The sequence below is a fragment of the Miniopterus natalensis genome, chromosome 13 (genome assembly GCF_054644295.1).
Source record: "Miniopterus natalensis isolate mMinNat1 chromosome 13, mMinNat1.hap1, whole genome shotgun sequence".
Lineage (NCBI taxonomy): Eukaryota > Metazoa > Chordata > Mammalia > Chiroptera > Miniopteridae > Miniopterus > Miniopterus natalensis.
This window is the reverse complement of record NC_142093.1, coordinates 47,783,528-47,794,436: the sequence shown is the minus strand read 5'-3', so window position 1 is coordinate 47,794,436 and position 10,909 is coordinate 47,783,528.

Below are 10,909 nucleotides of genomic sequence, written 5' to 3'. Positions count from 1 at the left end.
GAAAGTAAGGAGAGCAGGTTGTTTGGCAGAGAGCATGCATGAAGGTGAAGGGTATTCTTCTGGCTTCCAGAAGCCTTAGCACATTCTGGAGGGAAAGACTTTAGACAACTTGGCACATTTGGAGTAGAGAGATGGGGTAAGTGTCGGCAGCTACTGGAACAATTTGGGAATGTCACTCCCCTCAAGTTTAAAAGAGCAAAGCACACATTAGCCTGGATGCTTGATGCTGAAATAATTACCTTCTCTGTGTTTCATAGGCTGGGCAGAAAAATAAAAAATGACTGTGCCATGACTTTCCTTTTTCTTCTTCATATTAAAATCTCTGCAGTGAAAGCAGTCAGCTAATATTCCTGCGCACGGGCAAGTGGAAACCAGCCCTTCCCGTCTGCTTATGCAAAGAGCCATTATGACATGAGGTAAGGAAAATGCTAAGAGACTTGATCTTTTAAGTGTTAAAGGGAATGGCTCAGTTTCTGTGAAGCCATCATTACTTTTAGAGTGATTTTCAGCGTAATGCAGAGAATGCATGATTTTCACTGCTTTTTAAATGTTTGCAAGATGGATACTGTTTAAAAAATATTGTGATAAAACTGCGTATAGGGAAGGATGGTATGTGGGGGTCTGTGTGGTGAGTGTTAGGATCACATGGAATTTCTTCGTGGAATCCTACTCCTTCATGAGACTGCTCGGAGTGGCTCACCCCCTTGGGTTTCATCCATACATCAGGCACTGCCCTTTGACTCCAAGTCCCAGAGCCAGAAGTTCAATTTTGCAGGAGCAAGAGTGCTCAAAAAAATGTCTATTTCTTTCACCTCAAGCGAAGCAAGCATGTGCCCAGCTTTGCCAGGCAATGCAGGGCCCAGGACCAGTGGTGTAAGACCATCTGGGAATTGGTTTAAAATGCAGGAGTTTGAGTTCCACCTCGGACAAATGGAATCAGAACCTGCATGTTAACAAGAGTCTCTGGAGATAAAGGTTGAGAAGCTCTTGCTGTAGGGACTCAAAGTTGTTCTACGGGAGACAAACTCCAGAGCAGAATTTCCCAAGTATCATGTCTGAGCTGATTCTATGTGATCTTAACATGTGCTCAAGTCTGAGGTCCATCTGCTCAGTTTGGGAATCTCTGGGTTTAAGTTGAATTAAACAGGCAATTAGAATGATAGAAATACTGCTACTGGTGCTGTGTTTGAGTACTATATTTAGGTACACTTGACACATTTTCTCATTTATTTTTCACCATAATTCTATTGAGGAAAGCACATTAAGTGTTTATTTTATGTGGGGAGAAACTTAGCTTTGAGAAATTAAATATGTAGCCCAAGACCACATAGCTAGTGACTTTGAGATTAAATTGAAACCCAGGCAACCTGACCCCAGAACCTAACTGAATATATTGACCCTGCTGAAAGATCTAAGAGCCCCTAGGATTCTGATATGCTTTATGAATCTGTAAACCACAAGTACAGTTAAGGTTTCCAAAATGAATTTGGCCACAGAACCCCTTTTGAAAGGGTGGAAGAACTCTCTAGAAGAGACCCCACAGAATATCCGGGAGCTGTCTCTTTTTGTCCCAGCTTCACAGATGGTGAAGGGCCTGGTGACATAGTGAGGCAGGTCAGTGAGCACTTTACCTGAGCACTGAATGGCCTGAAATTCTCTGACACACCTGGGAAGGGTACATGGAGCTCTCACCATTAAAATCATCTTGCTTAAGCACTGAAAAACATTTTCTTTTGTTTAAGTCCCTATCTTCAACCCTCTGTCAGGTCTCCAGTAAGCAGCAGGCCCTAGATTCTCTTTCTGAACAGTGTGATGAGCCAAAGTGGGTTTTCTGAAGCTCAAATTTTATTTCGAATCTCATTCTCTAGGCTTAAGATTTGGCATGACTTTTGCTTCCTCCCTGGGCTGGCTCTTCACTGTTTGCTCCTTTAGATATACTTGCTACCTTCCTCCTCCTTGCTCGGGGCCCCCATATCCAGCATCTATGGGTGGCATTCATAGGACACCCTTGCCCTCCAGTTTATGGTTGGATTCGGCCAATGAGCATTTGATGGTCAGAGTGGGGATGGACAGAGAGGTCATGCTACATGTTCACTTGGCTCACTGCTGGCTTGACGTCAATGCATCTTTCTATCAAACGACACAATCCAGGTGGGTGGCTCTTTCTTACAGCTTCAGATTACCCCACTCTCCTTCTGGCTCAGGGGTGGGAATGGACCCCTCCTCTTAGGGTAAATCACTGCCCCTTGTTGGTTTCCCTTCCTTCTTCCCACAGATCTATAAGTAGGCCTTTATTAAACTGACCAGCCTCACCATTTGCTTATGCCATTTGTTTCCTGCCTGACTCTTGACTGACATCAATAAAAATATAATCAGGTATATTTAACTGAAGATATTTTTAAATTTATTTACTCATTTTATTGCTTAACTTCTTCCTTGTATCTGCCCTCATTTCCTGGATTTTCAGATAAAGCCAGTGTTCCAGAGAATGTACCCCGTTTCTCCACTGGCTTCTTTCAGGTATTTCCAAGGGTATTGTGAGTACTCCAGGTGGAAGATGCTGTGAAATTAATAGGAATGGATGTTCACGCCTGAGGGAAATGCATACAGCAAAAAGCGCAGCCCTGAGGTGCTCATTCCTTCTCATCAGAAACACAGAGGGGCGTGATACGGGCCATTATCTCAGAGGAAAGCCTCCGTGAAACACAGCACTAGGGTATCTATCCAAGGGGGTGAGGGGCAGAGTGAGGGATGCGTCCTGTGCTGTCAAGAACACTGCTATGGAGAAAGAAAACCCAATTCCTTTCCTAGAAGGAGCCTATGGTCCCAAGCAAGACTGAGAATGCAGATCCGTAGGTATAAGATGTACTTATATTTGCCAGAGATGTCAACCTCGGAGCATCCCTGAGCCCAGGCAGTGGCTGTCAGGTCTGAATTTCCCTCCTGGGGACAGGAGACATGTGGACAGGTCAGGCATGCTGATGTTCGGGGCTGTGAAAACAGTAAAGGGAACTGACAACAAAGTAAGAGGCTTTTTGAAGAAATGGAGGGTGAATTCATGAGAAAAGGGCTGTGAGAACAGCTTTCTCCCAAATGCCACAAACATAAAGAGGGGGGAACTGAAGGCATGCTGATGAAATGGCCCAGGGACCAACTATCCCCAAGTATCCGAGCTCAGGGACTAACTATATTCCCTGGAAAATGACAAGTGGACTCTCTACCTTGTTAATACGGATGACAGCCAGGATAGCAGCTTTGATCTAGATCCAAAGAAAATAAGAAAAGTGGGAGCCGGAGCTTCTTAAATAGGCACTGCATCAGGCAAGAGCATAGTAGCCTCATTTTTAATCTCCTTAAAGAATTTATTTTCCCTCCTTTTATTTTACATATGAGGAATGCTAAGTCACACGCTCGTGACCTAGCATTGGGTCACAAGACCAGTATCAAGGCCTCACTCACACTCAGCGTGGCAATAATTCAGACAATTAGGAAAAACTGATTCATGTACTCAATGCCTGAAGGGAGAGGCCTGTGTAGCAGAAAGACCAGAAATTGAGCAACCCTCTGAAAGAGTTTTAAGCTTGCCATTCGTAGCCAACGAAGTTAATAGGGTGAAACCCCATATTTTAAACTCACATTAACCATATGTACTACGCGGTTACATCCCACAGCACCCTTCTGCCCCAGCAAATCTCCGTGGAGCATCAGAATATATTTAAAGCACTGGACCACACAGCGATTAAACGGAGAAAGCTGATCTCAGATTTACTGTGCATGAGAATCACTGGGGAGTGACAGTTAAAACAGGGGCTCCTGGGCCCCAGCTCTAGACGTTCTGATTCAGCAGGTCTCAGGTAGGAGCCAGGACTCTGCAGCGTAACAACTGCCCAGGTGGCCTTGATGGAGGCCCATCATCTGCTTGAAGTGTTGGCTTTGAGGCACCTTAATCTGACATCTGACCTAGGAAAAGTGACCTCAGCAGGAAATAGGGACACATGGCAGACATGTAAGTAGAGCTAGTTAGGAAAGCCTGCTTAGTATAGCTCTGTACTTCATTTTCATCCATTTTTTCTCACTCTCTGCTTAGTCTACATACAGTTGTTTTCTCCTTTATAAATTCACTGTTGTACCGTTTAATAGACTGAATCACTTGGGTTCCTGAAGATATTCTTTTTTACCCAATACCTCATCCAGTCTGATATATCCTAAAAGGTAACCTTCCCACACCCATTTTATAATGGCATTCTTAGAAAACAAAACTTCAAGTTTTGTTAATGATAATTGTTGTTTTAATGAATTTTTAATGAGTTTTTTAAATGACTTTAATGATTTAGGGTTAAGGGCCAGTCTCCTTGACCCGGAATTTAAAGTCCTCTGAAATCGAGCCCCTTCTTATTTTCCAGGATAATTCTTCTACATCCTACATAGAATAAGACTGTCTCCTCTTTTTTGCCAAGTGCGCTCTGAGCAGCCATCCTTCCATGTCCTTGCTAACATGGAAGGACATTCACAGGGAATGTCCATTCACAGGGAAGGCCATTCCTCATGTCTTCCCGCATTCCTACCTGAGGCGTGGAGGCAGGGCTGTGAGGACCAGGTATGCCGGTAAAAGGTAAACAATGAGCCCTCTTTGGGAGGTGGGGGGAAGGTCTGATTTTTGGCGTTTGCCAATTTTCATAGTGTCAGTAATCCCAATATAGATATAGCTGACTTCAAGCTGCCGATATTGTGGCAGAAAAATGGGGTGCAGAAGTGCTGTGCACAGTGGGCCCTGCTGACTCCAGTATGGCACTGGGACTAGGGGTTGCTCCCTTCTTATTTCACACACCACAGTGCTGCCTGGCTGCAGGGGAAGCTCTGCTTGTTTTTCTACAATGGGTGGAGGGGTGACTGGCTTACATGCCAAATTCATTCAGCCCCCAGGCCTGGCTGGTTTCTGGCCTGATGGCCTTTGTCCTGGGCAGTGCTCAGTGTTCTGCTAGCAGCTGCTGAAATCTAATTGGTGATTTACCCCATCTGCACTCTTGGTACTTTCAAGGCCCAGTGCCCCTTCATCAGCTGAGTTGCCTCAACTCAGCTATTGCTGGGACCGTAGTCTCTGTGTTCAGCCACGTGGTCCACTTGCCTCTTGGCTCACACTGGGAGCCCATATGGCTTCCCCACAGCAGGCCTGCAGCTCCTGACTCAGCCAGCTTCCGATTACTGACTGGGTGCAAGCAGGGACTTGCTTATCCCTAATCCAGGGAGCCTCGGGAGCCTCAGGAACCTCAGGGGCAATGTCCATGACCTCTCTGTGTAGCCTCTCTCCCTCCCTCCCTCCCTCCCTCCCTCCCTCCCTCCCTCCCTCCCTCCCTCCCTCCCTCCCTCCCCCCCCCTCCCTCCCTCCCCTTTCTTTTCCTCCACATAGGGTAGGGTCATGCTAGTCATAGAGATTGTCTAAGAGAACTAGAAAGCTCCCCAGTCTTCACCTGACAAACCAAGGAGGGGGTGCCAGTGCTCTGGAGCCCCCTAACCTGTTTGTTTGCTTCCAAACCACCAACAGTCTTCTCTGAGGTTTCAGCTTAGAGTGGTTAGCAGGATCCATATATATATATATTCCCTTCTCTCTCCTTCTCTTTCTGTCTTTCCTGACTTTTATTTTTCTTGCTGGAGGCCACCTATTTCCCTTTCCTTTTAAGAGATCACTTTTTCTCATAATGTGAGTTTTCTCTAAAAATGCAGAAAGGAGGAATGTACAGTGGTTGGCAAAAGTAGGTTACAGTTGTAAGTACACAAAACAGTTTATTCTTGTCTTATTATTTATTAATTATTTATTTATATTAAACTGTCAATGTATTTTTGCCCACCCCTGTAGGAACAAACATACAAATGCACTGTTTTCTCCACAGGTACAATCAAAGTGATATGAGTAGTAAAGAACATTACTAAATTTGTAATGCCGTTGAGTTTTGACTTCAGAACTCACTAGAAAGTTGATTATTCCCAGGCTGGCATGTACTCTTGAATGTGCTTTATTTGACTAGTTCATAATTGTACTGCATTTGATATTTTTCAGGCTCTCAGGGTGTCTTCTAGATCCCTACCCACTTTGCTAACTGTAATACTCCGTTTCACAGGGCACAGTTACCTCCAGACAAGAGGGCTGTCTCTGTTGTGACGAGTGGCAGGAAGAGTTCTGGCCATCTTGCCTTTTAATCCCGTGTGGGAGCCAAGAGGCTGAGTTCTGAGAGTCAAGGGTCTAAAACAGAGCCACGGATGAGTCAGCAATTACCCTGATGGCAATTCTCCTGGAGAGAAAACAGTGAACACATGGGAATGGCTTGTTCCTTCAGGATCTTAAATATTTAGGGGGGTAATCTTCTCACTGGGTATCTATAAATTATTTAAACTTGATTGGCCTGCCCTGTGGTCTGTTGTCTCCACAGGATTTGAGACACTGACTACTTCCTTCTCACAACCGGTAGGTTTACAACTTAATCCAAATGACAATTACCTAAGGCATTATGTCTGTTATAAACTACATCCATTACAGGGTCAGCAAGGCAGGGAAGGGGGAGGGCGTGAGGAACAAGTCCAGGCCGCTGGTGTAACTGGAAAGCAGATTTGCTTCTCTGCCTCTATACCTCCCCCTGAGATGAGGAATGAGCTTGCCCTGGGAGCAATTCACCCTGGTGGCGGCCAACTCTGAGGCCTGTTCTGGGGTCACTGTATGAGCATGCTGGTTCCACATCCACATGGTAGAGGGCCTGACAGCCAGGAATCCCGACTGCCTTTGTGCTTCATGCCTCCAGATTGCTTCCGTCCTGAAGCACAGGATTTCTTTAATTTTGATGAGAGAAAAAAATAGAGGGGAATGGGACACTCAGACCTGACTTTGAATATTTTAGGTGCTGACGGTTGATCAAGGGATTCTATTATTCAATGTGCAATCGCCAAAAGTGGAATTGAAACTAGTGGGTGAAATTTGCAAGGAGGTCGTCTTCACTTTTGTCTAACGAGTCTGCTAGGTCACACCTGTGCAGTTATATCTAACCAAAGAGATATGAGCAATAGGTAAAATGTTTGATAGCATTAAGCTTTCACTGCAGAACTCGTAATTGGATGAAGTGGGGTTCGTGGGGCACCACTGGAACAAGCATTTACTCAGGCCCCCATGGGAAGTTGCAATATGGTAGAAAGCTTTATTTTATTACACCCCTGGGTTTCCAAAGTTCCGTTTCCCTTAGTCTAGTCATGGAAGTATAGCTGGGCCTTCAGTAAAGCTAAAAGCAAATCCAGCGTCCAGAGTTTCCTTTCCACATTGGAGGCAAGTCCAGTCCAGCATCAGTCTAGTTACAGTCCATCAGCCCATTGTGTGTGGGGTCCACATGGCCGTGGGCCACACTGGAGAATGCCAGGAAGCCAAGCGTGAGCCATGAGCCTGGCGTGCCAGGGGGAACCAACAGAGCCAAGAGCACAAGAGCACCAAGAGAGCAAACTCCTTTGTTTAGGGGGTTATGTAAGCCAAGCCTTCCCAGGCTTGCAGTGGCCATGCCCAGTCTGGCCAGTGACCTTTGTTCTCAGATGTGACTGATAGACAAACACCTTCTCTAGTCACCCAACTTACTGGACCCGGGTCTAGCTTCCTTTTGTCCAGTCCCCTTCACCCAGTGTTGTGCAGGGAACATGCCTCTAATGTCTGACCTTCCCTTTCCTCCTTTCCTATTATTAGCTAATTACCATGGTATCAAACTCAATAGAAAAATGGAACCTCCAGTCCCCCAAAATTTCTCAGATTTCACACACTGCCATATGTACTCATCTTAGGTGGACCAAAGTGCCCTGTTTCAGGTGTCCTTGTTCCACTCTGTAGTGTGTGTTTTTTTCTGCACTGATGCAGCAGAAATAAACTGATGCTACCCCTTTCTCTTTCATGAGGTTATTAGTCACTTGATCTCTAGTCAGAGTAGTTACTGAAACCAATTCTCTTGCCTTAGGCAGTTGTGGCCGCTTTAGCACTGTAACAATTAGATTCTCTATTATTCCAAAACTGTGTGCTGCCCCTTCCCTATGGAGATTTGAACACAGTGTTTGCACATAAACTTTTGCTGAACAAATTAGGTGAAGTGAAGTGAGGAGAAAACTGGCAGAAAGGAAGAATTTTTTCTTGAGTCCTTAAAACAGGGAGCAATTTGTCCCCTAAATGAGATCATTGTCTGGGAGGCCCCATGGATAAGCTCATTAAAAAGTAAAACCTTAAGCACATCATAAACCAGGTAAGAGGCCTCAGCGTGGTCCTTGGAACTGTGCAAAGCAGAGACTCACAAAGGAAGGTTGGGGACCAGGATGAGAAATCTACATCCCCCTTGCTCTGTGGATATATTTCTCCAAATTACAGTAAAAACGTGCTTAGAGGAAGAGTATAGGTAGAAGTGTTGTTTTCTTTCAGGAGACATCCTCATTTATTAATCTTGAAAATAAAAATTGCCCTCTCTGCAAAGACTGGTAGAAATGGGATGGCATGATAAAATGAAAGGAGTCATGATTATATTTTATTAAGAAAAAGACGCTGAATTCTTCTGCTCTGTTATGAGAGAGGGAGTAAAGCGAACAAGGATATAAGCACAGAATAAATACAGTGACAGGATGTAGTTTCAGGGACATCACTGGGACATGTGGATACATGCAATGGAATGGGCGCTTTGAACATAAAACATCAAAGCCAAATAAAGTCATGTGTTTACTATGTGATTAATAGATTCTGCCATCATATTAGGGGAGAGGGATTAGGTATTGATATTCACTGTATGAGATTCTTAAATAAGATGTTTCCGTAGCTCCTTTAAAGTAATTTAGAGGAGAGTGATACAAATTATTGGGTGTGTTTGTTCTGGGAACTACCTGAAAAATTGGTACAAAGAATTCAACTCTGTTTTGTTTAACTCGGAACCCTCAGGGCAGAAAAGCAGTGGACATCACCCTAAAACATTATAAGGCAAATGGGCAACCTGCAGCCACCTGGGACAAGGTATTATGGTACAGATAATAGGCAGCCTTAAACCTGGGACTCAAATATGGGGCACAGGTTTCTTTGGGAAATTAGGGCATTTAAATGCTCCCATGTATGCTTGAGAATTTATACAGACACACATATGCCAGGGCTGGATGCATGTTCAAAATATCTGACAAAACCCTAAGCTTTCATCTTTGGCTGATCTCTAGGCTCCGTGCAAGCCGAAAATTAAGGTTAAGCAAGGCAGAGCTGTAAATGGCCTACCTGAGTGGTATTGAAAGAGTGCCTCAGGACAGAGGCTATCTGCAAAGCCTGGGAGAAGTGTTTTTAAGCTCCTAGTATTCAAGCAAACCTCTTTCAAAACACTAGCTGAACACAAGCTAAAAAAACCCCAAAAACAAACTAGAGCTTTGCCCTGGCCAGTGTAGCTCAGTTGGTTGTCATCCCGTGCAGTCCCGTGCAGTCCCGTGCAAGGGAAGGTCTCCAGTTCAATTCCCTGTCAGGGTATCTCACACACTGATGTTTCTCTCTCCCTCTCTCCCTCTCCCTTTCTCTCTCTCTCAAATCAATAAAAACAAATAAAAAATTTAAAAAACAACAACACAGAGCTTTTAGTGACCACATATGCAAAGGAATACAGCCTTTGCAAAAGTAGATTAGAAATGTCACCAATCAAAGGGATGACTGGACACTTAAAAAATCCACAGATAACATTAATTAATAGTGACAGTGTAAAAGTTTTCAGCCTAAAGATCAGGAACTGACAAGGGTGACCACTTAAACCATTGCTATTCAACACTGTACTAGAAATTCTAGCCATACAAAATGATTTCTGAGGTGCAAGCAAGTTTAGACCCTGAAAGGGACTTCTTGGGTGCTGCATCTATTACATTTCTTGACTCGGATGTTTTTTACACAGCTGGGTTTACTGTGAGTACTTCATGAAGCTATGCCATTGTGACTTGTGCATTTTGTATCAGATATTTTAATTAAGAGGTAAAAACACATACCACTGAATAAAAAATTAGACTGACCATTTTGAGTGACAGCATTTTAGTTCTAATATAACTGCTTCCCTATCTTTGAATTAAAATAAAAAAATGTTTTTAAATAGAACATAAGAAAAAATACATACAAGCATACATTGAGCTTCAAGTAAATGAACAGTAAATGCTTTTTATAGCAGCTACCTTCCAGTGGAGAACCCTGGGATACGGCGTTTCTCATGTTAGCTACAAACATTTCACTGGGGTGCTGAGAAGGCTAGAGGAAACTTCTGACCTAATTTTACATTATTAGCATGGCTGTTTCTTTCTTGTTCCTTGCTCTATAATTATGTGAACATTATGGTGGGGAAAGGAGCCTTTCTTTCCCCAAAGATTGGCTTATAAATCCCTAACCACTCATTTATCTTTGCTGATATTTTTCCTTTAATGTCCGAGAGCCTGAATATGCGGAGAAGAAATCTTTAGAGTAATTGCACTTTGATTAATACTAAATTTATTAAACTTTGTGCCCTGGACATTTTGGAAAACATTTCTGGTTTCTGACAATAATATGATACATCCAGGACCATTCTGATATTTTCTTGGCCAAGTCATGGAATCAGGTGCTTTTCCCAGTTCCACATACTATGTGGCTTAACCCTTCTTTTTTAGGACAAGGCTTCATCAACCACTGCTCTCTTTTACCCTGATAATTTTCAAAAAGGCAATCAAAGCCAGTATGGAAGAATGTAGAAGACCCCTGCTACTGTGATACGGAGCACGGAGAAGCCGAGGCCGTGCACCGGTCGTAGAAGGCATATCGACATTCTAGCAGAATTTTGTAGCTAGATATATTTTAATGAGCATATTATCTGCAAAAGTGCTGTAAAGCTGGTTTTAAAATCTCAGTGTTACTAAACAACTGCTATGC